Source organism: Staurois parvus, unplaced genomic scaffold, assembly GCF_062004578.1.
Source record: "Staurois parvus isolate SC_StPar_1 unplaced genomic scaffold, SC_StPar_1.0 ptg000140l, whole genome shotgun sequence".
Lineage (NCBI taxonomy): Eukaryota > Metazoa > Chordata > Amphibia > Anura > Ranidae > Staurois > Staurois parvus.
In genome coordinates, this window is record NW_028317936.1 from 1,771,529 (window position 1) to 1,797,093 (window position 25,565).

General features: G+C 45.2%; 1 long non-coding RNA gene across 1 annotated transcript in view; it reads right to left on the minus strand.

Annotated features, from left to right (window-relative positions):
* The window catches only part of LOC149465217 (uncharacterized), a 242,689-nt gene that overhangs the window by 71,079 nt on the left and 146,045 nt on the right, over positions 1-25,565 (minus strand). The window contains exon 8 of the long non-coding RNA XR_016312236.1: positions 16,096-16,202. This is a non-coding gene — a long non-coding RNA (uncharacterized LOC149465217). The remainder of the gene's footprint in view (positions 1-16,095; positions 16,203-25,565) is intronic.

A 25,565-nucleotide genomic window follows, 5' to 3' on the forward strand; every position in this document is an offset into this window, starting at 1 on the left:
TTTTTTCTAACAATTTCTTATATCTTTTTTTTTTGCAGTCATGCGAAGAACGCAACATTGGATCGGATTTTACTAACACTGGTGACAAAAGGACAGAACCTTAATGTAGGTCCTGCCGAGCTGATGTAAGTTGTTGTCACCGACCCTTGTCCTCCAAGGGTACAGGCAAAAGGGTACCCCGCTGCTGCTCAGGAACAGTGCGACCCCGCTGCTGCTCAGGAACAGTGGGACCCTGCTGCTGCTCAGGAACAGTGGGACCCTGCTGCTGCTCAGGAACAGTGGGACCCTGCTGCTGCTCAGGAACAGTGGGACCCTGCTGCTGCTCAGGAACAGTGCGACCCTGCTGCTGCTCAGGAACAGTGGGACCCCGCTGCTAATCAGGAACAGTGGGACCCTGCTGCTGATCAGGCCAGTTCAGGTATAAAGAGTTTTTTCTCCAACTTGCTGCCTTCACTAATACCAGCAAGAAGGAGATCCAAGGAAAGCCCAGACCCGGAGAATCCAGAGGAAGAAGACCAGGAACCTGCTGCAAAGAGTAAAACTGGACAACGTGGAAAATACAAGACAGGAGGAAAGAGAAGTGGAAGAGACAAGGAGGACCCATCAGGTTCCATCAAGACCCCACATGCAGATAAAGATCACCCACGTGATGACACAAGGCCTAAAGTCCCTGGGAAGCCTCCAGTCCCATCAGGATCTGCACAGCCTTCAGTCCCACCAGGTTCTAAAGTGCCACCAAGGCCTTCAGTCCCTCCGGGATCTAAAGTGCCACCAAGGCCTTCAGTCCCACCGGGATCCAAGATGCCCCCAAGGCCTCTAGCCCCGCCGGGATCCAAGATGCCCCCAAGGCCTCTAGCCCCGCCGGGATCCAAGATGCCCCCAAGGCCTCTAGCCCCGCCGGGATCCAAGATGCCCCCAAGGCCTCTAGCCCCGCCGGGATCCAAGATGCCCCCAAGGCCTCTAGCCCCGCCGGGATCCAAGATGCCCCCAAGGCCTCTAGCCCCGCCGGGATCCAAGATGCCCCCAAGGCCTCTAGCCCCGCCGGGATCCAAGATGCCCCCAAGGCCTCTAGCCCCACCGGGATCCAAGATGCCACAAAGGCCTTTAGTCCTACCTGGATCCAAGCTACCACAAAGGCCTCTAGTACTACCGGGATCTAAAATGCCAGCAAAGCTTTCAGTCCCACCAAGGCCCAATTTGCTGCTAAAGCCTCCAAAATCGGCTATGAAGATGCCTAAGCTGGCCAAGTTTAAACCCCCGAAGCCAAGCAAGCCTACAAAAATGAAGAAGATGAAGAGGAGAAAGTAAAAAGGGCTGTTGGGGTATTGTCACAGGCTGATGACCCTAGGCTCCTTTTTTTCCTCTATATGCCTTCGAATCGATGCTGTATACAGGCATGTATATACGCCTTGTACTAAAGGAAACCTTAAAGTAGAGCTTAAGGTAAAAGATAAAAAATGGGCAGACAGACCTATCTACCTGTCTGCCCCTGTATAGTGAGCCGTGCAGGCGCAGCTCACTGTACAAATTTGGCAGCGCCGAATTTGACAGCGCTCCTACGCATGCGTGGGAGTGCCATCATCCTCACCCAGCCAATGACGAAGACAGCCGCCTGAAGGTGTCAGCGGCCAGCATATTGCTGAATCGGAGGTAAGTATAGTTCTGCTTTAAATGGTTATTGTGCGCACACAAAAAGTGGAGTGGGAAGGAACAAGAAAGTGGAAGGAAGGAGCACAATATCATATTTTATCAATACCATCGGAGTCTTTGCAAGATATAACAATGCGGATTGTAGATCTAGAAAGTAATTGGATTGCCTTGGTTGCACTCCAGTTTCTTCGAAGAGCCAAACCCTTCATTTTTTAAATTATTTTTTACAATTTGTACAGTTTTTAGAATTGTATTTATTTTTTGCATAATGTTATTGTTGGGGGGGGGGTGCTTTAGTGAATTATCAGGGGTCTACACAGTCCCCTGATGTCTCACCTGTCTGACCCCTGATGTCTCAGGGTTGAAGAGGTTTAAGCAGGTGGTTCGGAGGTGATACAATTCCTCCTTACCATCTGTCTAGTGCTAAAAAAAACCCTTCATTTTTTAAAATTATTTTTTCATAAGAGGCATGGCGAGTTTTTTGAAGTTGTATTGTTTTTGTCATAATTTTTCAGAAAATGAAAAAATTTAAAAAATTATTTTTACAATAATTTTTTACAATGTATTTTCTTAATACATACTGTCACCAGTGCAGTATAGCGTCATCATATAACTGGCATGGTGGTGATCACGGACACTGACTGGTGACAGTATGGGGGAAAAAAAATGTAATTTTTTTAAATATTTATAATTTTTTATTACATTTTTTTCTTTTAAGATTTTTTTTCATATTTCACTTTGACCAATGTAACATTGTACAACTTTCGGGAAGTGATCAGTATTTTTTTTTTTCACACAATTTGCTTATTGCAAAGAATTACTTTGCTATAAGCAAGCATTTACCTGAATGACATCGATTCATTCACGGCTTTTTGTTTTTTTTGTGCTTAGCTGTGATTTGGCCACGGCTAATCACATGACACAGCTGGGCTGTGATTGGCCCAGCTTGTGCATGTGATCGCTGTGACCATTCACAGCTAGGCACACTAGTATACAATGGATGGCGTGAATGAAGCCATCCATTGTATACAACTGTCATGTGACCTGCTGTGATTGGTCACAGCAGGTCACGTGGTACCGGCAACGGGGCTGGTACATAGATCTGTCATCGGCCGTGTCCGAGGTAAACGGCCGGTGACAGATCGCGCCACTGCGCGGCTCTGCAGGCGCGCAAACTGCGTATACCCGGGAGGACGCCATATGGCATCCACCCGGAACGCTGAGGGATTTTGCCGGCCGCCAAACAGCCATTGGCCGGGGGGCAAAAGGTTAAGGAAGCAGGTTAAGCCGGGTATAGGGATATCCTCCCTCTGGATGGGTGGTGCGTCAGGCACTTCTGGGTGATTTATGGATCCAGTAACCAGAGGTCCCCTTTAAGGGATGAGTGGGGGCATCAAATCCCCCCACTAATCCCTTCTCCTTGCATAACCCCCCCATCCCTGCTTTTAGCACAAATCCCCCCTCCTAGAACAAACCCCTCCAATGCCCCCTTCGAGCACAGATCCCCCTGCTAATCCCTCCCTCCTAGCACAAACCCCACCCCATCCCCCTTTCTACCACAAATTCCCCCCCCTCCTAGCACATATACCCTCACTAATACCTTCTACTAGCACCCCCCCCCCAATCCTCGCTTTTAGAACAAATCCCCCCTTCAAGCACATATCCCCCCACTCATCTCTTCTCCACTTCGGGCTGGACACCGGGCTGAGGCACTTCGGGCTGGACACCGGGCTGAGGCACTTCGGGCTGGACACCGGGCTGAGGCACTTCGGGCTGGACACCGGGCTGAGGCACTTCGGGCTGGACACCGGGCTGAGGCACTTCGGGCTGGACACCGGGCTGAGGCACTTCGGGCTGGACACCGGGCTGAGGCACTTCGGGCTGGACACCGGGCTGAGGCACTTCGGGCTGGACACCGGGCTGAGGCACTTCGGGCTGGACACCGGACTGAGGCACTTCGGGCTGGACACCGGACTGAGGCACTTCGGGCTGGACACCGGACTGAGGCACTTCGGGCTGGACACCGGACTGAGGCACTTCGGGCTGGACACCGGACTGAGGCACTTCGGGCTGGACACCGGACTGAGGCACTTCGGGCTGGACACCGGACTGAGGCACTTCGGGCTGGACACCGGACTGAGGCACTTCGGGCTGGACACCGGACTGAGGCACTTCGGGCTGGACACCGGACTGAGGCACTTCGGGCTGGACACCGGACTGAGGCACTTCGGGCTGGACACCGGACTGAGGCACTTCGGGCTGGACACCGGACTGAGGCACTTCGGGCTGGACACCGGACTGAGGCACTTCGGGCTGGACACCGGACTGAGGCACTTCGGGCTGGACACCGGACTGAGGCACTTCGGGCTGGACACCGGACTGAGGCACTTCGGGCTGGACACCGGACTGAGGCACTTCGGGCTGGACACCGGACTGAGGCACTTCGGGCTGGACACCGGACTGAGGCACTTCGGGCTGGACACCGGTCTGAGGCACTTCGGGCTGGACACCGAACTGAGGCACTTCGGGCTGGACACCGAACTGAGGCACTTCGGGCTGGACACCGGACTGAGGCACTTCGGGCTGGACACCGGACTGAGGCACTTCGGGCTGGACACCGGACTGAGGCACTTCGGGCTGGACACCGGATCACCAGGCGGAGCAGGGATTAGTGGGGGGATTTGTGCTAGGAGGGGGAGGGGGATTTGGAAAGGGAGAGGATCTGTGCTGGGAAGGGTACTTTGGAAGGGGTTTTGCTAGGAGTAGGAATTTAGGGGAATTTGTCATACGAAGAGGATTGGAGAATGGGGATTTGGATAAGGGGGGGGAATTATGCTAGAAGGGGGGATTTTTGCTAGAAGAAGGGATTGGGGGGATTTGTGCTAAAAAAGGGGGATTGGGGGGGTTGTGCTAGGAGAGGGGATTAGTGGGGGGATTGTGCTAAAAGGGGGGATTGGGAGAGTTTGCTAAAAGGGGGGATGCTAATTATAAAGCAAGGAATTGGTTTCCCTTTTGGGGCTGCTTCAGAAGGGTTTTTCGCCTTCCTCTGTATAACATTGTGGATTGTATATCCAGGGAGTAATCTGATCGCCTTAAGGGGTCAGGAAGGAATTTTTCCCCACTGGGGCCAAGCTTTAGAAGGTTTTTCTTTTTTTTTTTACCTTCCTTTGGTTATATGTGGGTCGGCAATGACATCACTCGATACTTTAAATTTTTAGTGTTTCTATCAAAGTTAGTGCCCATCTAGGCATTTACAAAAAAAAAAAAAATCACTCTTGTGTGTTTTTGACCTCTACGGCTGTAAACCTATTTTTTAATCTTTTTATTATATCTGTCCGTAATAGGACAGTTTTTAACTTGACTTACGTTTACAGCAATTTTGGAAAAAAAGCAAAGTTGCACTTACCCCTATAGTTGTCTTCATAATTATTAGAAGACAACACCCCCTCCTAACACAAACCCCCCCAATCCCCCCTTCGAGCGAAGATCCCCCTGCTAATCCCTTCCTTCTAGCACAACCCCCCCCCCCCAATCTCCCCTTCTACCACCAATTTCCCCCTCCTAGCACAAATCCCAACACTAATCCTTTCTCCTTGCATAACCCCCCATCCCCGCTTTTAGCACAAACCCCCCCAATCCCCCCTTCGAGCACAGATCCCCCTGCTACTCCCTCCCTCCTAGCACAAACCCCACCCCCATCCCTCTTTCTACCACAATTTCCCCCCTCCTAGCACAAATACCCCCATTAATCCCTTCTGCTAGCACAACCCCCCCAATCCCTGCTTTTAGCACAAATCCCCCCAATTACCCCTTCGAGCGTAGATCCCTCTGCTAATCCCTCCCTCCTAGCATAAACCCCCCAATCACCCTCTCTACCAAAAATGTATATGGTCAAGGCACAGTTTTGAGGTTAAATCCCTGTCCATGAAAGACCCATGTTTAATCTGAACATGACCTGTCCTTAAATGTTTAAACACTGAAGCTCAAGCTACATATGGTCCCTCCAAGTACCCCTTCAATTACCCCTTAATTTAGTCCTTATATTAGTGCTTAAATCAATCCACGTGCCCCAGCGGAGTCCAAGTAATGCCAGACTAAGCTGCATAGAGGACCTTGACTTCTGTCTAAGTGGAAACTAAGCCCTGCCTGTTATGGTGCTAAAACCCACCCCTTGATAATGAGCCGTCCTGTGCCAGAACTTTAGTGGCAGTGGAGGCTCTAGTACTGGATAGTTGAATGACAGGGGGTGGGTTTAATGGTAAACCTAAGTTGTGATCTGGCCAGAGAGTGATAACTTTGATGCAGTTGGCCAACTTAAACATATGTCGCAATGTATGTGAACTAAAAATCCCTGTTTTTAAGCATAGTTTGCTAGAAAGGGGAATAGTAGCAGTTTTGGGGAGGTATTTAGAATTTTTGGTGCTAACGTGGCACATCCCTTTAGCACCAACCAACCAGGTTATAGATATGTATAAGCTATTGGGATTTGAGCACAGGTATATCTTATTCCTATTGCACAGTGAAGGTCATTGACCAGACTCGAACCTGTAGCTCTTTTACAACTTGTGCCCATTTCCCCGTAGTGCCACTATATCCATTGAAGAATGCTATAAGCAAGTAACGTAAGTATTTTGTAGAGTAGGGACTGGCCAGAGAGGGATTACTTTGACGCAGTTGGCCGGCTTAAACATGTATTGCAATGTATGTGATCTAAAAAGTGGAAACTAACCCCTGCCCATTATGGTGCTAAAACCCACCCCTTAATGAGCCGTCCTGTGCCAGAACTTTAGTGGCAGTGGAGGCTCTAGTAGTGGATAGTTGAATGACGGGGTGGTTTTAATGGTAAACCTAAGTTCAAATTGAGATAAGAACTGGCCAGAGAGTGATAACTTTGATGCAGTTGGCCAACTTAAACATGTGTTGCAATGTATGTGAACTAAAAATCCCTTTTTTTATGCAGTTTGCTAGAAAGGGGAATAGTAGCAGTTTTGGGGAGGTATTTCGAATTTTTGGTGCTAACGTGGCACACCTCTTTAGCACCAACCAACCAGGTTATAGATATTTATAAACTATTGGGATTTGAGCACAGGTATATCTTATTCCTATTGCATAGTGCAGGTCATTGACCAGACTCGAACCTGTAGCTCTTTTACAACTTGTGCCCATTTCCCCGTAGTGCCACTATATCCATTGAAGAATGCTATAAGCAAGTACCGTAAGTATTTTGATTTTGTAGGGACTGGCCAGAGAGGGATTACTTTGACGCAGTTGGCCAGCTTAAACATGTATTGCAATGTATGTGATCTAAAAATCAATTTTTATGCAAAGTTTGCTAGAGTGTATAGCAATGTGGAGAGGGTTCATTCAAAATGTTTTTGTATTTTAACTGCAGTCTGTAAAAACTGAGGTGGGAAGGCAGCGTGAATATTTTTCAAGAATATTGATTATCTTCAAAGCCCTGCTGTAAGGAGCGCAATATCCTATTTTATTGCTACCAATGGAGTCACTGCAAGTTACAACGATGTGAATTATAGATCCAAAAAGTAATCTGATGGCCTTACGGGTCAAAAGGAATTTTTTCCCTATTGGGTCTATACTTTAGGTGTTTTCGCCTTCCTCTGGTTGACAAGACGGACTGTAGATCCAAGGGGTGGTCAAGTTGCCTTAGGGGGCCAGGAAGGAATTTTCTGGAGCTATGCCCCAGAAGGATCTTTTGCCTTCCATTGGATAGGTGTGGGTCAATATTGACTTGACATCGTGTATGTAATTGTTAGTATTACTAATAAAGCTAGTGCCTGTCTAGGCGTTTACTTGTGTATTTTTTAAATTTTACTTAATTTTAGATTAGGTACCTGTTCCTTTAGCTGTGATCACCCACACAGAAAATTGCGCTGGATGTGTGCGGGTGCCATTCATCCTAATGGCATGCTGCACACACTGGAAATCGCTCCCGCACTGGGAACTGCACTGCACTTGCAGTTCCCTGGCGGACTGCGGTTCTAAAAATTGAGCTGGAACCTTTTCCCTGCATTTTAGGAGGCACTGCAGCCCATTCAAATAAATAGACTGCCGTGCCTGTACCAAACATGGCTCGCAGAGCCACATTAGTGTGAACCTAGCCTTATGGTAACAGTTTGGGGGAAAACCAATGTCATCGGTGTGATCTGAGGCTAGTTGCATTTTTTTAAAATACTAATTGTATATGGTCCAGATAAAGCCATGTCTCTATTCATGAAGAATCTATTTTGTTCGCCTGCACAGACACATTTTAGTTAAGGGAATTGGAAACCTTCCCTGAGCTCTGGCTCACACTCCAAGGACAAAAGGCCTTTGTAGGGGACTACATGACTACTATGCAAGAGATGTCTGAGTTACCCAATACAGTGGTTCAGTGGGGGTCCATCAGATGCCGACTACCCAACCGGCCCAAGCACAGCCCGGTCATGGGTTTTCCCAATGCATAGTGCAGACCCAGCACCACTACCGGCAAGCGGACACTCCTTCTCCTGACCACCACCAGTCCCCTGCTCGAGCCACTGTCCCCACTTCTTGTTTTCCAGGCCACTGGAATGATGAACTTGTATCTAGCACCCCCTGGCAGCAGTTGATAAGCCAGTTCCTGGGTTGGGGATTTGTGTAGACAACTTTTAGCTAGGGGGATTGGAAACTTTCCCTGAGCTCTGGCTCACACTCCAAGGCATAAAGAAGGAGGGGAATGGTTCCGGGTGTGCCGGCAAAACGAGCTTCCTTCTCTCCTAAATCTGCTAAATCAAATCATCGGGCGGCTTGGTTCCCAACGGAATGCAAAATTGATTTATTCATGATCTAATATTATTTTAATTGATTTACAATTAAGGATTTTTAATTTTATTTAACAATTATGTATTATTTTATTAACGTTTAAATAAATATTTTTTAAACGATCAATTAATTATGTATTATTATTTAAGTAATTATCAATTAAATCTGTATTTTTTTATATAAACAATTAATGATGTAATATTTAAAAAAAAAACATATTGGTCAATTAATAAAATAAGAATTAATTGTGTATTATCAGTTTATTAACAATGAATTATTATTTATTAACATTTATTTATTTTTAATTAACAATTACACACACAGGAATGACTGGAAAAAACCCAGTACTAGCGGGTTTCTAGAGGAGTTTTTTAGCTGTAAAAATGGGGCAAAACATGGTAAATTGCCACAAACTGGTGTTTTTGGACTTTTTTGACCAAAAAAAAGGTTTTTTTTTGGTGAAAAAAAACAAAACGCTGAAACGTGAAAAACTCCCATTTATAACGTGACTACACAGCTAACGTTACCGGCATTATTAATACGCCCCGTGTGCATGGAGCCTAAAGCTCCGCCTGGTTTCAGCCTGCAGGGGAAAAGTGACAGTTTTCTTTACATCCAGAGGTTTGAATTTAACTGTTTAATGGCTGGAGATCATACTTATAATTAGAAGGGAGCAGTGTGCTGCTTGAGCTGATAGATGTCTGTACATGCAGTATATACTATATGTATATAAATATATGGGTGTGTGTGTATATATATATATATATATATATATGTATATGTATGTATATATCTATATAGTTTGCTGTTTGAGCTGTGTGTACATGCAGTATATACTATATGTATATAAATATATGTGTATAAATATAATTATAATACAGGATTTCTATAGCGCCAACAGTTTGCTCAGCACTTTACAATATTAAGGGAGACAATACAGCAAAGGTACAGTTCAATACAAGTGGGTTAGGAGGGCCCTAACCTGATTACAATCTATATACACACACTCACATATATATATTTATTTCAGGTACTTATATAGCGCCGTCAACTTACAAAGCACTTTTAGATATATATTGTACATTCACATCAGTCCCTAACCCTCAAGGGGTGTACAATCTAAGGTCCCTAACTCACATTCATACATACACATACTAGGGACAATTTAGACTGGAGACAATTAACCTACCAGCATGTCTGTGGAGTGTGTGTGGGAGGGGGGGGCAGCAAAAATACATCATAACTGCACATTTTTGCACCCCCCCCCCAACTACAAGTCTAAGCAAAGCTTTAACTTGCAAACCTAAGACTAAAACTCCCCCCCCCCCATTAGATAGCAGCCTGGGGGGGTGTATATATTTGTACATATATACACACATTGGGGGAGATTTACTAACACCGGTGCACACAAAATCTGGTGCAGCCGTACATGGTGACCAATCAGCTTCCATGTTTTAGCCCGGGTTCACACTGAATCCGACTTTGAAATCATGCGACTTCACTTGAATCTCACAATTTCAGAGCCACACGTCAGTGCGATTTCAGGGGAGTCTTGGCTGACATCTGTGGGACTTCATGTACAGATGCCTATGCAAGTCGCACCTGAAATCGCAAAAAAAGTGCAGGAACCTTTTTGTTTTCAAATCGGCACTGCAAAGTCGGAGTCACACTGATTTGAACAGCTCCACGGCCGACAATAGGGTGCGACTGTCAAATCGCATGACAAGTCGCACCGGAGTGAACCGCTTACTGTCAGCTCAATTGAACAAGCTGCGGTTAGAAGCTGATTGGCTCCCATGCAGAGCTGCACCTGATTCTCAGTGCTCCAGTTGTAGTAAATCTCCCCCTTTGTATATGTATATATGTGTATTTTATTTTATTTCAGGTACTTATATAGCGCCATCAATTTACACAGCACTTTACATATATATTGTACATTCACATCAGTCCCTAACCCTCAAGGGGCGTACAATCTAAGGTCCCTAACTCACATTCATACATACACATACTAGGGCCAATTTAAACAGGAGCCAATAACCTAACAGCATGTCTTTTTGGAGGGTGGGAGGAAACCGGAGTACCCGGAGGAAACCCACGCAGTCACAGGGAGAACATGCAAACTCCAGGCAGGTGGTGCCAGGGTTGGGATTCAAACCAGCGACTCGAGTACTGCCAGGCGGAAGTGCTAACCATTTAGCCACTGTGCTGCCCTAATATATATATACACACAGTATATAGGTGTGTGTATACTGTATATATATTTAAAATTTATATATATAACATATATAAAGGTGGGGTGTCATGCAGTGGGGGAGGGGGTGTTAGAGAGGAGAGTCTAAATTATAATGTTACGTTCTTCTTTAAACTGTACAAAATACATCCCGACCATAACATTCACACTGCAGTCTTTGTTTTTCTGACCCCCCCCCCCCATATCATAGTTTTCTTGTCTGTTGATCCTGCCACCAGAGCAAATATTTTTTCACTTCCTGTAACAGGGAGGTATATACAGCTAAGATACCCAAATACTATATACAGCCAGGACCCCTAATATTATATACAGCCAGGACCCCCCAATACTATATACAGCCAGGACCCCAAATATATGCAACCAGGACCCTCCAATACTATATACAGCCAGGACCCCAAATATATGAAGCCAGGACCCCCAATATTATATACGAGGACCCCCAATACTATATACAGCCAGGACCCCCAATACTATATATAGCCAGGACCCCAAATATATGCAGCCAGGACCCCCAATACTATATACAGTCAGGACCCCCAATACTATATACAGCCAGGACCCCCCAATACTATATACAGCCAGGACCCTCCAATACTATATACAGCCAGGACCCCCAATGTTATATACAACCAGGACTCCCCAATACTATATACAGCCAGGACCCTCAATACTATATACAGCTAGGACCCCCAATATTATATACAACCAGGACTCCCCAATACTATATACAGCCAGGACCCCAAATATATACAGCCAGGACCCCCAATATTATATACAGCCAGGACCCTTCAATACTATATACAGCCAGGACCCCCAATACTATATACAGCCAGGACCACCAATATTATATACAACCAGGACTCTAAATATTATATACAGCCAGGACCCCCAAAACTATTTACAGCCAGGACCCCCAATACTATATACAGCCAGGACCCCCAATATTATATACAGCCAACACCCTCCAATATTAGGTACAGTCAAATAGTATATACAGCTAAGAATCCCTATTATAGACAGCCAGGACCCCACAATATTGTAAACAGCCAGGACCCCCCCCAATACAATATACAGCAAGAACCCCAAATATTATATACAGCAAGGACCCACCCCAATACTATAAACAGCAAGGACCCCCAATCCCTATTATAGACAGTCAGGACCCAAAATATTATATACAAACAGGACCCCCCAATATTAGGAACAGCCAGAACCCCACATTTTTACATACCCCTGCCCCACCCTCACTCTGCCTCTCATGTAAACAGCAAGCCGTTTCCTTTCTGTCTCCATTCCCACAGTTCTATCAGGAAGTTGCTCAGCGGCCATCTTGGTTAGGGGCACCGTCCCTAAAACTACTATTAATAAACCCGGATTTACGGAAGGGGAATGGTTCCGGGTGTGTCGGTAAAACGAGCTTCCTTCTCCTAAATCTGCTGACAATCAAATCATCGCACGGCTTGGTTCCCAATGGAATGCACAATTGACTTATTCATGATCTAATGTTATTTTATTGATTTACAATTAATTATGTCTTTTTTATTTTTATTTAACAATTATGTATTATTTTAACATTTAAAAACATATGTTTAAATGCTCAATTAATTATGTATTATTATTTCATTAATTATCAATTAATTCTGTATTTTTTTAACAGAAACAATGATATAATATTATTTTATTAATTGACAAATATGTTTTTTTTAAAAATAAGAATTAATTGTTTATTAGTTTATTAACAATTAATTATTATTTATTAACATTTATTTCTTTTAATTAACAATTATTTATACACACACACACACACACACAGGCATGGTTGTTGCCGTAGCAACCCGGAAGCCTGGTCATGTGACTGATGACATCACAGTGCCCATCAGTTACATGACCTAGCTCTCTGAACTGCCAGATCACATTGGGAGGGAGAGGAGTGTGCATCTAGTTTGTTGTTTGGGAGCCACAATGAGACTTTACCTGTTTTTCGCGTACATTTTTTTGGCCGTATTCATCGGATCGGCCAGTAAGGACGACGCATGGGTAGACGGTAAGATTATCATATACTTCTATTAGCAGGGATCAGATATATTCCATTACATGGGTGCAACAATGGGCCACACTGACAGTTCACAACACTAAAGCTCCGCCTGTTTTCAGCCTGGGGGGGGGGGGGGGGTGACAGTTGTCTTACATCCAGAGGTTTGAATTTAAACTGCTTAATGGCTGGAGATCATACTTATAATTAGAAGGGAGCAGTGTGCTGCTTGAGCTGATAGATGTCTGTACATGCAGTATATACTATATGTATATATATATATGTGGGTATGTATGTGTATGTAGTATATACTATGTTTATAAATTATATATATATACACACAGACTTCTATCAGCTCAAACAGCTATATATATAATATATATATAGTGCTGTTGGAGCTGATAGAAGTCTGTATGTGTATATATATGTAGGTGTATATATATATATATATTTAATACACACAGGCACACATCAATTAATAAAATATCATTATTTGTTTATAAAAAATAATACAGAATTAATTGATAATTAATGAAATAATAATACATAATTAACTGAGAATTTAAAAAAAATACATAATTAATTGTTAAATCAATAAAATAATATGTTTGTCAAATCAATTGTGCATTCCATTGGGAACCAAGCCGCACGATGATTTGATTGTCAGCAGATTTAGGAGAAGCTCCTTTTGCCGGCACACCCGGAACCATTCACCTTCCGTAAACCCGGGGTTATTAGTAGTAGTTTTGGGCATGGTGCCCCTAACCAAGATGGCCACCGAGCAACTTCCTGATAGAATTGGGAGCCTAAGATTGGCCGGTGACATGGAGACAGGAAGGAAACTGCTTGCTGTATACATAGAGTATGGGAGAGGGTGAGGGTGGGGCGGGGTGTAAAATTGTGGGGGTTCTGGCTGTACCTAATATTGGGGGGTCCTGTATGTCTGTAATAGGGATTCCTAGCTGTATATAGCATTGGGGGGTCTTAGCTGTATTTACAATTGGGGAGCCCTGGTTTTATATAATATTGGGGGTCCTGGCTGTATATAGTATTGGGGAGCCCTGGTTTTATATAATATTGGGGGTCCTGGCTGTATATAGTATTGGGGGGTCCTGACTGTATATAGTATTGGGGAGCCCTGGTTTTATATAATATTGGGGGTCCTGGCTGTATATAGTATTGGGGGGTCCTGACCGTATATAGTATTGGGGAGCCCTGGTTTTATATAATATTGGGGGTCCTTGCTATATATAGTATTGGGGGTCCTGGCTGTATATAGTATTTAAGGGTCTGGGCTGTATATTGTACTGGGGGTCCTGGCTGTATATAATATTGGGGGTCCTTGCTGTAAATAGTATTGGGGGTCCTGGCTTTATATTGTACTGGGGATCCTGGCTGTATATAGTATTGGGGGGTCCTTGCTGTATATAGTATTGGGGGTCCTTGCTGTATATAATATTGGGGGGTCCTGGCTGTATATAGTATTGGGGGGTCCTGGTTGCATATAGTATTGGGGGGTCCTGGTTGTATATAATATTTGGGGTCTTTGCTGTATATAGTATTTGGGTATCTTAGCTGTATATACCTCCCTGTTACAGGAAGTGAACAAATAATTGATCTGCTGGCAAGATCAACAGACAAAAAAACTATGATATGGGGGGGGGGGTAAAAAAAACAAAGACTGCAGTGTGAATGTTGGGGTCGGGATGTATTTTGTACAGTATAAAGAAGAATTTCAAATTCAAACAAAGCCTTAACTTGCAAACCTAAGACTAACCCCCCCCCCCCACTAGGTAGAATCCTGGGGGTGTCTTGGCTGACATCTGTGCGACTTCATGTACAGATGCCTATGCAAGTCGCTCCTGAAATCGCATTAAAAAAGTGCAGAAACCTTTTTTTTAAAATCGGTGCAGCACTGCAAAGTCGGACAACAGTTCCACGGCCGACAATACGGTGTGACTGTCAAATCGCATGACAAGTCGCTCCAGATGAACCGGGGCTTATTGTCAGAGCTTAATTGAACAAGCTGTGGTTAGAAGGTGGGGTGTCATGCAGTGGGGGAGGGGTGTTAGAGGGGATAAAGTCTTAATTTTAGTGTTAAGTTCTTCTTTAAACTGAAAAAAATACATCCCGACCATAACATTCACACTGCAGTCTTTGTTTTTCTGACCCCCCCCCCATATCATAGTTTTATTATCTGTTGATCCTGTTGATCAATAATTTTTTCACTTCCTGTAACAGTAGCCCCCCCCCCCCCCCTCCATGACATGTTTTTCTTGCCATGCATGTTACTGTGTGATACAATGGATTCCAAAAAAAATGAGGGGTGTTGTTTAAATTCTTCCATTTAGTTATATTGCTTTGGGTTTCCAGAGCGCAGACAGCTGCCCCCCCCCCCCTTTTTTCCATTCTTTTGGGGTTAGCACCCCATGTATGTCCAGTGGCACTGTCTATTAGAAGTAATTTTTTGATTATATATATATATATATATACACACACACACATACACACACATACACTTTTTTGCGGGGGGCCGGGTTAAAAATGTTAAAATGTAGATAATAAGTCCCATGTGTTGTAACCATTTACTTATTCCTTTATGTTTACAGATTTTTATGGCGATTTATTACAACGAGAGGAGGCGGATAATGCTCCGTCTGACACGTCGAATAAGGCGCAGTCAGGCGGGAAGAATAACGCTCAGTCGGGCGCGACAAATAATGGCCAATCCGGCCAGACGACCATTAAACAACCAGAATCCACGACAAAGCCAGCTGGTAAGTAAATTGTTGTCACCTTCAAGAAAACTGAAGGAAGGCTCATGGCTCAAGACTTTCTGAAGGCTCCAACGTGCAGTGAGATCCTTCCAAAGCAACCAGTCAGATGTCAATATTACTCCGCCTTCTTTGGATGGCTGATGCTGATTGGTTCCTTTTTGGCTTTCTATTCAAATTTAGAAGTATATCATATGCTTGACCTATAAATAATCTTTTTTTTTTTCTCTTCCTTTAGAAATGTCAACCAGATACATGATGGCGTTGGTCATCTTGGGGACCCTCAGCGGCCTGTTTTTACTGCTGATACCCTGCTGCTGTTTGAGTATCCGGACTTGGTACGTATCCATCATTAATTACAGAAATTACTAACCTAGAATCATAAGGGGGTCTGTTTTATAAAGGTTCTCATATGACTTTCACATATTTTTCCATTTGGACAATGGGTGACAGTTGGGTGAATCTTGGGTGTAAACATTTAAAAAATAGACCCCAAAGTGAAGGTAAATCCCCAAATCTATTTTTCGGCACTCTGTCTCACACTATACAGTATCGTTTTTTTGGGAATATTTTGCAAAGTGTTTTACCTGGAGACTCTGCCAGTAGATTCATTGTAATGGGTCAAGCTGTCCAGAAGTCTCTGTCTCAGCTACAAAATGGTCAGGGCAGCTCTCAATCAACCAGCAGGGGGCACCTGAAAAATGTCAGTCAGGAAAATACCATGTTTTGGACACTAGACGGAGCTGACGATCATAGGAAATTGACATATTAAGCAAAACATGGTCAGAATTCATGATAACTGGGTGAATGCTTGTGACGTTCATTCACTGAATTTTTATAAATATATCTTGTAATTAGCAGCAGACTTTTTTCCTTCATTTTTCATTTGGCGACCCAGCCAATAATACACCTTCTGTGTTAGGGTGACTACGTGTACTCCTCCACTGTATCTATGGAGGAACAGCCTTGTCACCCTAAAACGGGACTACAAGACACTTCCCCTTCTGTTCATCTCCATAACACAGGGAAGGCATTCTGTAGTCCACAGGGAGATTCGGGAACAATGTAACTGATAAGAAGAGTTCAGTAGTGGAAGCTATAAGCTCACAAGATTTCTGACAGGATCAGTACGTATATTTATGCATTCACTGAACAGATATAAAAAATAAAACCCCTCCAAGGGTGTTTTTAAGAGACCAAAATGGTGCAAATATAAGAAGAACATGGTTAGGGGTTACATGCACTTTAAGAAAAACATGATGTTCTCCATGTAATATAATGTTAGCACTTACCCAATGATGGAGTTTTTTCTAACAATTTGTTTTTTCTTTTTTTTTACAGTCATGCGCGGAACGCAACATTGGATCGGATTTTACTAACACTGGTGACAAAAGGACAGAACCTTAATGTAGGTCCTGCCGAGCTGATGGAAGTTGTTGTCACCGACCCTTGTCCTCCAAGGGTACAGGCAGAAGGGTACCCCACTGCTACCCAGGAACAGTGGGACCCTGCTGCTGCTCAGGAACAGTGGGACCCTGCTGCTGCTCAGGAACAGTGGGACCCTGCTGCTGCTCAGGAACAGTGCGACCCTGCTGCTGCTCAGGAACAGTGCGACCCTGCTGCTGCTCAGGAACAGTGCGACCCTGCTGCTGCTCAGGAACAGTGCGACCCTGCTGCTGCTCAGGAACAGTGCGACCCTGCTGCTGCTCAGGAACAGTGGGACCCCGCTGCTAATCAGGAACAGTGGGACCCTGCTGCTGCTCAGGCCAGTTCAGGTATAAAGAGTTTTTTCTCCAACTTGCTGCCTTCACTAATACCAGCAAGAAGGAGATCCAAGGAAAGCCCAGACCCGGAGAATCCAGAGGAAGAAGACCAGGAACCTGCTGCAAAGAGTAAAACTGGACAACGTGGAAAATACAAGACAGGAGGAAAGAGAAGTGGAAGAGACAAGGAGGACCCATCAGGTTCCATCAAGACCCCACATGCAGATGAAGATCACCCACGTGATGACACAAGGCCTAAAGTCCCTGGGAAGCCTCCAGTCCCATCAGGATCTGCACAGCCTTCAGTCCCACCAGGTTCTAAAGTGCCACCAAGGCCTTCAGTCCCTCCGGGATCTAAAGTGCCACCAAGGCCTTCAGTCCCACCGGGATCCAAGATGCCCCCAAGGCCTCTAGCCCCGCCGGGATCCAAGATGCCCCCAAGGCCTCTAGCCCCGCCGGGATCCAAGATGCCCCCAAGGCCTCTAGCCCCGCCGGGATCCAAGATGCCCCCAAGGCCTCTAGCCCCGCCGGGATCCAAGATGCCCCCAAGGCCTCTAGCCCCGCCGGGATCCAAGATGCCCCCAAGGCCTCTAGCCCCGCCGGGATCCAAGATGCCCCCAAGGCCTCTAGCCCCTCCGGGATCCAAGATGCCCCCAAGGCCTCTAGCCCCTCCGGGATCCAAGATGCCCCCAAGGCCTCTAGCCCCAACGGGATCCAAGATGCCACAAAGGCCTTTAGTCCTACCTGGATCCAAGCTACCACAAAGGCCTCTAGTACTACCGGGATCTAAAATGCCAGCAAAGCTTTCAGTCCCACCAAGGCCCAATTTGCTGCTAAAGCCTCCAAAATCGGCTATGAAGATGCCTAAGCTGGCCAAGGTTAAACCCCCGAAGCCAAGCAAGCCTACAAAAATGAAGAAGATGAAGAGGAGAAAGTAAAAAGGGCTGTTGGGGTATTGTCACAGGCTGATGACCCTAGGCTCCTTTTTTTCCTCTATATGCCTTCGAATCGATGCTGTATACAGGCATGTATATACGCCTTGTACTAATGGAAACCTTAAAGTAGAGCTTAAGGTAAAAGATAAAAAATGGGCAGACAGACCTACCTACCTGTCTGCCCCTGTATAGTGAGCCGTGCAGGCGCAGCTCACTGTACAAATTTGGCAGCGCCGAATTTGACAGCGCTCCTACGCATGCGTGGGAGTGCCATCATCCTCACCCAGCCAATGACGAAGACAGCCGCCTGAAGGTGTCAGCGGTCAGCATATTGCTGAATCGGAGGTAAGTATAGTTCTGCTTTAAATGGTTATTGTGCGCGCACAAAAAGTGGAGTGGGAAGGAACAAGAAAGTGGAAGGAAGGAGCACAATATCATATTTTATCAATACCATCGGAGTCTTTGCAAGATATAACAATGCGGATTGTAGATCCAGAAAGTAATTGGATTGCCTTGGTTGCACTCTCCAGTTTCTTCGAAGAGCCAAACCCTTCATTTTTTAAATTATTTTTTACAATTTGTACAGTTTTTAGAATTGTATTTATTTTTTGCATAATGTTATTGTTGGGGGGGGGGTGCTGTAGTGAATTATCAGGGGTCTACACAGTCCCCTGATGTCTCACCTGTCTGACCCCTGATGTCTCAGGGTTGAAGAGGTTTAAGCAGGTGGTTCGGAGGTGATACAATTCCTCCTTACTATCTGTCTAGTGCTAAAAAAACCCTTCATTTTTTAAAATTATTTTTTCATAAGAGGCATGGCGAGTTTTTTGAAGTTGTATTGTTTTTGTCATAATTTTTCAGAAAATGAAAAAATGTAAAAAATTATTTTTACAATAATTTTTTACAATGTATTTTCTTAATACATACTGTCACCAGTGCAGTACAGCGTCATCATATAACTGGCATGGCGGTGATCAGGGACACTGACTGGTGACAGTATGGGGAAAAAAAATGTAATTTTTTTAAATATTTATAATTTTTTATTACATTTTTTTATTTTAAGATTTTTTTTCATATTTCACTTTGACCAATGTAGTACAATGTTACCATAGTAACATTGTACAACTTTGGGGAAGTGATCAGTATTTCTTTTTTTTTACACAATTTGCTTATAGCAAAGAATTACTTTGCTATAAGCAAGCATTTACCTGAATGACATCGATTCATTCACTGCTTTTTTTTTTTTGTGCTTAGCTGTGATTTGGCCACGGCTAATCACATGACACAGCTGGGCTGTGATTGGCCCAGCTTGTGCATGTGATCGCTGTGACCATTCACAGCTAGGTACACTAGTATACAATGGATGGCGTGAATGAAGCCATCCATTGTATACAACTGTCATGTGACCTGCTGTGATTGGTCACAGCAGGTCACGTGGTACCGGCAACGGGGCCGGTACATAGCTCTGTCAGATAGATCTGTACATAGATCTGTGTGCCCGGGAGGACGCCATATGGCATCCACCCGGAACGCTGAGGGATTTTGCCGGCCGCCAAACAGCCATTGGCCGGGGGGCAAAAGGTTAAGGAAGCAGGTTAAGCCGGGTATAGGGATATCCTCCCTCTGGATGGGTGGTGCGTCAGGCACTTCTGGGTGATTTATGGATCCAGTAACCAGAGGTCCCCTTTAAGGGATGAGTGGGTGAATCAAATCCCCCCACTAATCCCTTCTCCTTGCATAACCCCCCCCCCATCCCTGCTTTTAGCACAAATCCCCCCTCCTAGCACAAACCCCTCCAATGCCCCCTTCGAGCACAGATCCCCCTGCTAATCCCTCCCTCCTAGCACAAACCCCACCCCATCCCCCTTTCTACCACAAATTCCCCCCCCTCCTAGCACATATACCCCCACTAATCCCTTCTACTAGCACCCCCCCCAATCCTCGCTTTTAGAACAAATCCCCCCTTCAAGCATATATTCCCCTGCTAATCCCTCCCTCCTAGCACAACCCCCCCCCCAATCCCCCTTTCTACCACAACTCCCCCTGCTAATTTCCCCCTCCTAGCACATATCCCCCCACTCATCTCTTCTCCACTTCGGGCTGGACACCGGGCTGAGGCACTTCGGGCTGGACACCGGGCTGAGGCACTTCGGGCTGGACACCGGGCTGAGGCACTTCGGGCTGGACACCGGGCTGAGGCACTTCGGGCTGGACACCGGGCTGAGGCACTTCGGGCTGGACACCGGGCTGAGGCACTTCGGGCTGGACACCGGGCTGAGGCACTTCGGGCTGGACACCGGGCTGAGGCACTTCGGGCTGGACACCGGGCTGAGGCACTTCGGGCTGGACACCGGGCTGAGGCACTTCGGGCTGGACACCGGGCTGAGGCACTTCGGGCTGGACACCGGGCTGAGGCACTTCGGGCTGGACACCGGGCTGAGGCACTTCGGGCTGGACACCGGGCTGAGGCACTTCGGGCTGGACACAGGGCTGAGGCACTTCGGGCTGGACACCGGGCTGAGGCACTTCGGGCTGGACACCGGGCTGAGGCACTTCGGGCTGGACACCGGACTGAGGCACTTCGGGCTGGACACCGGTCTGAGGCACTTCGGGATGGACACCGGTCTGAGGCACTTCGGGCTGGACACCGGACTGAGGCACTTCGGGCTGGACACCGGACGGAGGCACTTCGGGCTGGACACCGGATCACCAGGCGGAGCAGGGATTAGTGGGGGATTTGTGCTAGGAGGGGGAGGGGGATTTGGAAAGGGAGAGGATCTGTGCTGGGAAGGGTACTTTGGAAGGGGTTTTGCTAGGAGTAGGAATTTAGGGGAATTTGTCATACGAAGAGGATTGGAGAATGGGCATTTGGATAAGGGGGGGGATTTATGCTAGAAGGGGGGATTTTTGCTAGAAGAGGGGATTGGGGGGATTTGTGCTAAAAAAGGGGGATTGGGGGGGTTGTGGTAGGAGAGGGGATTAGTGGGGGGATTGTGCTAAAAGGGGGGATTGGGGGGGTTTGCTAAAAGGGGGGATGCTAATTATAAAGCAAGGAATTTTTTTCCCTTTTGGGGCTGCTTCAGAAGGGTTTTTCGCCTTCCTCTGTATAACATTGTGGATTGTATATCCAGGGAGTAATCCGATCGCCTTAAGGGGTCAGGAAGGAATTTTTCCCCACTGGGGCCAAGCTTTAGAAGGTTTTTCTTTTTTTTTTTTTTTTACCTTCATTTGGTTATATGTGGGTCGGCAATGACATCACTCGATACTTTAAATTTTTAGTGTTTCTATCAAAGTTAGTGCCCATCTGGGCATTTACAAAAAAAAAAATAAATCACTCTTGTGTGTTTTTGACCTATACGGCTGTAAACCTATTTTTTAATCTTTTTATTATATCTGTCCGTAATGGGACTCAAATGGTTTTTAACTTGACTTACATTTACAGCAATTTTGGAAAAAAAGCAAAGTTGCACTTACCCCTATAGTTGTCTTCATAATTATTAGAAGACAACAACCCCTCCTAACACAAACCCCCCCAATCCCCCCTTCGAGCGAAGATCCCCCTGCTAATCCCTCCCTCCTAGCACAACCCCCCCCAATCTCCCCTTCTACCACAAATTTCCCCCTCCTAGCACAAATCCCACCACTAATCCTTTCTCCTTGCATAACCCCCCATCCCCGCTTTTAGCACAAACCCCCCCCAATCCCCCCTTCGAGCACAGATCCCCCTGCTACTCCCTCCCTCCTAGCACAAACCCCACCCCCATCCCTCTTTCTACCACAATTTCCCCCCTCCTAGCACAAATACCCCCATTAATCCCTTCTGCTAGCACAACCCCCCCAATCCCTGCTTTTAGCACAAATCCCCCCAATCCCCCCTTCGAGCGTAGATCCCTCTGCTAATCCCTCCCTCCTAGCATAAACCCCCCCCCAATCCCCCTTTCTACCACAAATGTATATGGTCAAGGCACAGTTTTGAGGTTAAATCCCTGTCCATCAAAGACCCATGTTTAATCTGAACATGACCTGTCCTTAAATGTTTAAAGACTGAAGCTCAAGCTACATATGGTCCCTCCAAGTACCCCTTCAATTACCCCTTAATTTAGTCCTTATATTAGTGCTTAAATCAATCCACGTGCCCCAGCGGAGTCCAAGTAATGCCAGACTAAGCTGCATAGAGGACCTTGACTTCTGTCTAAGTGGAAACTAAGCCCTGCCTGTTATGGTGCTAAAACCCACCCCTTGATAATGAGCCGTCCTGTGCCAGAACTTTAGTGGCAGTGGAGGCTCTAGTATTGGATAGTTGAATGACAGGGGGTGGGTTTAATGGTAAACCTAAGTTGTGAACTGGCCAGAGAGTGATAACTTTGATGCAGTTGGCCAACTTAACATGTGTTGCAATGTATGTGAACTAAAAATCCCTGTTTTTATGCATAGTTTGCTAGAAAGGGGAATAGTAGCTGTTTTGGGGAGGTATTTAGAATTTTTGGTGCTAACGTGGCACACCCCTTTAGCACCAACCAACCAGATTATAGATATGTTTAAGCTATTGGGATTTGAGCACAGGTATATCTTATTCCTATTGCATAGTGAAGGTCATTGACCAGACTCGAACCTGTAGCTCTTTTACAACTTGTGCCCATTTCCCCGTAGTGCCACTATATCCATTGAAGAATGCTATAAGCAAGTACCGTAAGTATTTTGTAGAGTAGGGACTGGCCAGAGAGGGAATACTTTGACGCAGTTGGCCGGCTTAAACATGTATTGCAATGTATGTGATCTAAAAAGTGGAAACTAACCCCTGCCCATTATGGTGATAAAACCCACCCCTTAATGAGCCGTCCTGTGCCAGAACTTTAGTGGCAGTGGAGGCTCTAGTAGTGGATAGTTGAATGATGGGGTGGTTTTAATGGTAAACCTAAGTTCAAATTGAGATAAGAACTGGTCAGAGAGTGATAACTTTGATGCAGTTGGCCAACTTAAACATGTGTTGCAATGTATGTGAACTAAAAATCCCTGTTTTTATGCATCGTTTGCTAGAAAGGGGAATAGTAGCAGTTTTAGGGAGGTATTTAGAATTTTTGGTGCTAACGTGGCACACCTCTTTAGCACCAACCAACCAGGTTATAGATATTTATAAACTATTGGGATTTGAGCACAGGTATATCTTATTCCTATTGCATAGTGCAGGTCATTGACCAGACTCGAACCTGTAGCTCTTTTACAACTTGTGCCCATTTCCCCGTAGTGCCACTATATCCATTGAAGAATGCTATAAGCAAGTACCGTAAGTATTTTGATTTTGTAGGGACTGGCCAGAGAGGGATTACTTTGACGCAGTTGGCCAGCTTAAACATGTATTGCAATGTATGTGATCTAAAAATCTGTTTTTATGCAAAGTTTGCTAGAGTGTATAGCAATGTGGAGAGGGTTCATTCAAAAATGTTTTTGTATTTTAACTGCAGTCTGTAAAAACTGAGATGGGAAGGCAGCGTGCATATTTTTCAAGAATATTGATTATCTTCAAAGCCCTGCTGTAAGGAGCGCAATATCCTATTTTATTGCTACCAATGGAGTCACTGCAAGTTATAACGATGTGAATTATAGATCCAAAAAGTAATCTGATGGCCTTACGGGTCAAAAGGATTTTATTTCCTATTGGGTCTATACTTTAGGTGTTTTCGCCTTCCTCTGGTTGACAAGACGGACTGTAGATCCAAGGGGTGGTCAAGTTGCCTTAGGGGGCCAGGAAGGAATTTTCTGGAGCTATGCCCCAGAAGGGTCTTTTGCCTTCCATTGGATAGGTGTGGGTCAATATTGACTTGACATCGTGTATGTAATTGTTAGTATTACTAATAAAGCTAGTGCCTGTCTAGGCGTTTACTTGTGTATTTTTTTAATTTTACTTAATTTTAGATTAGGTACCTGTTCCTTTAGCTGCGATCACCCACACAGAAAATTGCGCTGGATGTGTGCGGGTGCCATTAATCCTAATGGCATGCTGCACACACTGGAAATCGCTCCCGCACTGGGAACTGCACTGCACTTGCAGTTCCCATGCGGACTGCGGTTCCAAAAATGGAGCTGGAACCTTTTCCCTGCATTTTAGGAGGCACTGCAGCCCATTCAAATGAATAGACTGCTGTGCCTGTACCAAACGTGGTTCGCAGAGCCACATTAGTGTGAACCTAGCCTTACGGTAACAGTTTGGGGGAAAACTAATGTCATCGGTGTGATCTGAGGCTAGTTGCATTTTTTTTAAATACTAATTGTATATGGTCCAGATAAAGCCATGTCTCTATTCATGAAGAATCTAATTTTGTCCGCCTGCTCAGACAGATTTTAGTTAAGGGAATTGGAAACCTTCCCTGAGCTCTGGCTCACACTCCAAGGACAAAAGGCCTTTGTAGTGGACTACATGACTACTATGCAACAGAGATGTCTGAGTTACCCAATACAGTGGTTCAGTGGGGGTCCATCAGATGCCGACTACCCAACCGGCCCAAGCACAGCCCAGTCATGGGTTTTCCCGATGCATAGTGCAGACCCAGCACCACTACCGGCAAGCGGACACTCCTTCTCCTGACCACCACCAGTCCCCTGCTCGAGCCAGTGTCCCTACTTCTTGTTTTCCAGGCCACTGGAATGATGACCTTGTATCTAGCACCCCCTGGCAGCAGTTGATAAGCCAGTTCCTGGGTTGGGGATTTGTGTAGACAACTTTTAGCTAGGGGGATTGGAAACTTTCCCTGAGCTCTGGCTCACACTCCAAGGCATAAAGGAGGAGGGGAATGGTTCCGGGTGTGCCGGCAAAACGAGCTTCCTTCTCTCCTAAATCTGCTGACAATCAAATCATTGGGCGGCTTGGTTCCCAACGGAATGCAAAATTGATTTATTCATGATCTAATATTATTTTAATTGATTTCCAATTAAGGATTTTTTAATTTTATTTAACAATTATGTATTATTTTATTAACGTTTAAATAAATATTTTTTAAACAATCAATCAATTAATTATGTATTATTATTTAAGTAATTATCAATTAAATCTGTATTTTTTTTATATAAACAATTAATGATGTAATATTTAAAAAAAAAACATATTGGTCAATTAATAAAATAAGAATTAATTGTGTATTATCAGTTTATTAACAATGAATTATTATTTATTAACATTTATTTATTTTTAATTAACAATTACACACACAGGAATGACTGGAAAAAACCCAGTACTAGCGGGTTTCTAGAGGAGTTTTTTAGCTGTAAAAATGTGGCAAAACACGGTAAATTGCCACAAACTGGTGTTTTTGGACTTTATTGACCAAAAAAAAGTGTTTTTTTGGTGAAAAAAAACAAAAAGCT